This window comes from Pinus tabuliformis, chromosome 2_2 (genome assembly GCF_031772625.1).
Source record: "Pinus tabuliformis cultivar Carrire ecotype Pingquan chromosome 2_2, CPIR1, whole genome shotgun sequence".
NCBI lineage: Eukaryota > Viridiplantae > Streptophyta > Pinopsida > Pinales > Pinaceae > Pinus > Pinus tabuliformis.
This window is the reverse complement of record NC_142300.1, coordinates 881,878,696-881,884,695: the sequence shown is the minus strand read 5'-3', so window position 1 is coordinate 881,884,695 and position 6,000 is coordinate 881,878,696.

Below are 6,000 nucleotides of genomic sequence, written 5' to 3'. Positions count from 1 at the left end.
GTACCATAATGAATAATGTTTCTAGCTAAATTTATCAAATGTACAGGGATCTTGCTACAACTTTTGAATGAGTGCCAACAATTCTTCATCATTCTTGCATTTCTATAGTGTAGGTATCCTTTATCCTTAGCAAAGGGTGCATATTCTACCTTAACAAGTATAAAAATCATTACATGCATTTTCACTTGAGGGTATACATTTTTCCCTAATAGGGCATGCATTTTCTACAATGCCTTGATTTCATGTAATTTCATAAGGATAATGTGCATAATGTTCATAATTAATCTAAAGATATGAACTTTAACTAACATTATGATTTTTAGAAGGTATCATGACCTATTTTAATGTAATTTCATAAGATTAGTATCAAATTATCAACAAGATGAATGAATTTTTCTTCACAGGAAAAACATTTTTCAATATTCTCTATTTTCATACATTTTATGTATGCATTTTTATGCATTCTTTTTCATTTACAAGATAATTCATTATAAGCCATGCCATACTGTTAAAATTGCCAACTAGGGACAAACTCCATGTGGGTCACCTCATTTATGGTAGCTGATATTTTTCCTAGATTTCTCTTGTCAAGAGGTGTGGGATTGATCTAAAGATCATCCAATTCTGACAAGTATTTATGGAGATATGAATTTATTTGTAATTACTTGACAAATTGTCAAGGTCGGCTAGCAACTAAATGTGTGGCACAAATAATATAAATACAAGTGAGATTCATTCATTTCAAATCATCTCATCATCTCTCATTCTTCTCTCTCTCCTTGTATGATTGAGTATACACAAGGAAGAGGATCTCTCACACGTGGGAAGCAAGAAGATGCACGCTGAAAGAGGACACAGGAAAGAGGACGCAAAAATTGTTGACTGCGTTGACCGAGTTTGACTGAGGTAGCAGAAGGCATCTTTGACCTACGTTGACTCATCAAGGGTGCAGTTTTGGTGTGGCTACCTCTCCTAGGCAGGCCACAGATTTTGGCATAGAAACCAAGGCAATCTGACCTCTGGTTTGACCAACATTGACTGCCCTAGTTTTGGGTAGTAGTTTGACTGTGTTTTTGGGGCTGTTCAAGGGTTGTTTCTTCATGCTGTTCGAGGGCTAGTTGACCAAAAATTGACCAAGCATATTGAAGGTCAATTTCAACTCATTTGGCTAAGTTTGACTTTCATAATCTAGGGTTTGTTGCTGCTGTATAAATTTCCAGAATTTTGATTTTGTACTATTTCTCTCTGCTAAACTATTGAAGATAAAAGAAGATTTGATCAAAGGGTTTCCCCACATTGGGGTTTGTCCCTGGCTTGCCTTCACATCTTGTGTTTCTTTTCTTGGCTTGTTTTCTTTTGATCGTTTAATGTTCTATCTGCACTTTACTTAATGTATATGTGATTTCTAATCTATGGCTAATAAGAAGAAAAGAAGTAAACTGCTCTAAGCATAGAACATACCATAATTTAACATGGTATCAAAGCTAAGGTGAGGACAAAGCCAAAGCAAGAGCAAGAGTAAGAGCAATCACTGAAGAGAAGGTTGGCAAGGCTATCCTAAAAACTTCATGGGGCCCTCAACACTCTTCCCTGCCGAAGACGAGCTCCATGAAGTTGTCTCTCGATATGACTTTAGAAGATCAGGAAGTGTTGGACCATGTGAGAGGAAATATTGTTGTGCCTCCATCAAATGCATTCACTGCTGCCAAAAGCAAGTGGTCCAAGGGAGAAGTCAAAGTAAGGAATATCATCCAGGACTCTCTCATTATATACTTTCTCATTATATACTTTCCCATTATATACGTTATTTTAATGGCTGCTCCATTATCCATAAGCCCGTATATAATGTTTATTATATAGTTTAGTTCACACATATATATATATGCGTCCATGTCCATATAATATATGTTCCGCTTTATGGCCGTCCTCCATTATAAGCTTTGCATATATTATATTAATTCGCCCACACATATAACCGCTATTATATGTCCTTTGTGCCCATACATATGTCATGCTGCCCTTTCGCCATGTGTCAAGCCTTTTGTCCATACGCATTCCTTTTACATGTTTTTAATGGATCATTTGCTCTCGGCCAACCCATTATCCTCATATAAACCACGTATGTGTATTGTAGCATATCTCCACATGCGTTCATGGTTTTATAACATATGTTAATGCGCTGATATGTATATATGTACGCTTATGCCACTTCGTGCGCATAAGCTTCACTTCGTGCCCTCAATACATTCGTCCGAAACTTGGCCACATCTCGGCCAAGTTTCTCCATGTACTTCGCCGCACCACAACCTGTTTTGCCGCACATTTCTGCAGCCCCGTCACACTGTCGACTGTCCGCTCGTCGGGTCTCCGTGTTCGTCTGCAGAACCGCGTCCTCAACTGTTGTCTCATCCTTCCGCACAGCTCGCTTGTCCGTCCTGCCCATCGCACCGAACCATGGCTCGCCATGCCCAACCGCCAGCTTGGGTGACCGCACCACTAGCTCGGGTGTCCGCACCTCATCTTCCGGTTCGTCCAAGTGTCGGAGGTTCGCCCCTTGTCGTGTCGGAACGCGCCCGTCGTCGTGCACGAGGGCGCCCGCCCATCGTGCACGCCTGCCCGAGATCGTCCGTGTGTGTTTTGCCCGGTCCGCGCCCGTCTACCCGAGCTCGTCCCGTGTCGCCCGCCCGTCGTGTACGGGTCGCCCAAGTGTCGGAGGTCTGCCCGCCCGTGTCAAAACGCGCCCGCCGTCGTGCACGAGGGCGCCCGCCCATCGTGCACGCCTGCCCGAGACCCGAGGGCGTCACACGGGCGATTCCGGGAATCGCCCGGGCGCCCTCACCCGCCCGACGCCCTCGCCTGCCCGGCGCCCTCACCAGCCCGCCCGCCCGGCGCCCTCGCCCGCCCGGCGCCCTCACCCGCCCGCCCGCCCGGCACCCTCGCCCGCCTGGGTGAGGGCGCCCGGGCGGCAGGGCGATTCCCGGAATCGCCCGGGTGCCCTCACCAGCCCGCCCGCCCAGCGCCCTCGCCCGCCCGGCGCCCTCACCCGCCCGCCCGCCCTGCGCCCTCGCCCGCTCGGCGCCCTCGCCCGCCCGGCGCCCTCACCCGCCTGCCCACCCGGCGCCCTCACCCGCCCGGCGCCCTCACCCGCCCGCCCGCACGGCACCCTCGCCCGCCCGGCGCCCTCACCCGCCTCACCCGCCCGGGCGCCCTCGCCCGCCCGCCCGGCACCCTCACCCACCTCACCCGCCCGCCCGCCCGCTCGGCGCCCTCACCCTCCTCACCCGCCCTCGCCCGCCCGCCCGGCACCCTCACCCGCCTCACCCGCCCGTGTGCCCTCGCTCGCCCGGCGCCGTCGCCCGCCCGCCCTCGCCTGCCCGGCGCCCTCGCCCGCCCGCCCTCACCCACCCTCGCCCGCCCGGCGCCCTCGCCCGCCCGCCCTCGCCTGCCCGCCCGCCGCCGTTATTCGCCACACCCGCCCGCCCGGCGCCCTCACCAGCCTCGCCCGCCCGCCCGCCCCGACGCCCTCACCCGCTCGCCCGGCGCCCTCACCTGCTTGCCCGCCAGGTGCCCTGACCCGCCCGCCCCCCCACACGGGCGCCCTGACCCGCCGGCCCCCCGGCCACCCTCACCCACCCTGCCTCGGCCGCACCCCCCCGGCAGGCAGCAGGGCGATTCCTGCAATCGCCCGGGTGGCCCTCACCCGCCCGCCCGCCCGCCGCCCTCACCCACCTTGCCCCCCCAGGCGCCCTCGTCCGCCCGCCCGTCCGGCGCCCTTGCATGCCCGACACCCTCACCCGCCTCACCCGCCCGGGCGCCCTCGCTCGCCTGCCCGCCCGGCACCCTCACCCGCCTCACCTGCCCGCCCGCCCTCGCTCGCCCGCCCGCTCGGCGCCCTCGCCCGCCCGCCCCGCGCCCTTACCCGCCCAGGCGCCCTTGCCCGCCCGCCCGACGCCCTCACCCGCCTCACCCGCCCAGGCGCCCCCGCCCGCCCGCCCCGGCTGCCCGCTCGCCCGGCGGCCTCACCCACCTCACCCGCTCGGCGCCCTGACCCGCCTGCCCCCCTGCCTGGGCGCCCTGACCCACCCTCCCCCCCGGGGCACCCTCACCCACCCTGGCTCGTCCGCGCCACCTGGGCGGCCCCCGCCCCGGCCCGGCAAGCGGCAGGGTGATTCTGGTAATCGCCCTGCCGCCTGTCGGGCGGGGGCGCGGGCCGCCCGGGTGGCGCCTGCCTCGGCCGCGCCACCCGGGTAGCCCGCGCCCCTGCCTGGTGAATCACGTGTGGCAAAAAAGGCAAAGGAACCCCAACCACCATTACATGGAATGTTTGGAAAGACATACATTGGGAGTTTCGCAGACATCAAAGACCCATTAGAAGAGGAAAATGAGCAAAATGAAACAGAAAATATTGTGGAAGAGGACAATGATGAAACTCTAGAGGACGAAGAGTTTGGATTACGTGACATTGTTGATTAAATTTAAGTTATGCTTGTAAATCAAGCTTTGCAATGTTTTGACTTTGACATTTTATGAGAAGAATAAACACTCAATTATGGTTGTTATACGTTCAATATTGGTAATATGTGATTTTTGCATTGATTTTAAGTTAATCATTATTTTTTGAAAAAAAAAAGTGATTTTTATTATTTTTTTGACATGAAATTCATAGAAAAAACTATTATTTAACCATTTTTAGTTAAAATTATCGTATAAAAATTGTGATTTTGACATGTCAATTCTAACAAAAAATTATCAAAACGTGTAGTTTTTTAGTTATATTTATGTTAAAAATGGTTATTTTTATGTCCATTGTTAAAAAATATTGTTTTTTAGAAACAATTATTTCATGTCGATTGAAAAATTAATTAAGGATGTATAAATATGTAGAATATCGAAAAGTCTAAATATCGACCTTCTAATTTAAAAATGCAAAACAGTAAAAACCTCAAGAATTTTTTTTTTTAAATTATAATAAAAACCAAGGAAATGTGAAGAAAACGACCACTTCAAAAATTATCAAATTTACTAAATAATTATTTACATTTTATACATTAAAAAATTTAAAGCCAAAAAACAGGGCTTTTAAGAAAGGAGTGTGATGCAGAATGCTCACTTTTTAAAATCAGCATGAAAATCACTACCATTCTAAAACGTGATGTACATAAAAAAAACTAAAGTGCCTAAAACTATGCTCTAGAAAAAACATGTGCGTTCTGCATCACCCATTTTCAAAATCATGTCACTTTTTAGCTATCTCTACGAAACGGGTAACAGTATCAGTTCCCGTTTCATAGTTTACATTGTTTTCCAGGGTATTGTCCCTCACTCTCTTGATTTAAGATTAGCCAATACAAAGAGGCTCTGGAAGAGATGCAGCACTCAACCAGACAAGAATATATTGCGTCTCTCAAGAGGTACATGGTTTTCTTAATGTATTTTATTTATTTAAAACATGTGTATATATTGTCCCATATATTTTGGATATTTTCAATGAGAAAATTTTCATTAATCCACTGAGTTTCACATTTTTTTTAAGAAGTAATAGGCAGTTGCTTTGATTAATTTTGCAAAAATAGTAGTGGCTTTTCAAGGGGTGCATCAAAATATCCACTGAGTTTCACATTTTTTTTAAGAAGTAATAAGCAGTTGCTTTGATTAATTTTGAAGAAATAGTAGTTGCTTAAGGGGTACATCAAAATATCAGGGAGTAACCAGGTATGCATTTAATTTGATGAAAATTTTTGGATTATTATGTGAACTTATAATCACTAAAGCTTCACTCAATGACATATCAAAGAAATCACATAAAATAAACTGCGTCTTTATATTTCAAACTGAAAGACATTCTTTTATTTTTCCTCTTAGTGTTAAGAGAAGCTACTCCATGGTATAAGTTGAAGTCTATAAAACAATGAAATCTGCCAATTACAAAGGTAGACATCACATGTCCAGCCAAATACCAGTGACTGCTAGATTGCTTCAGAGCTGGAGATTGGTCTTTTT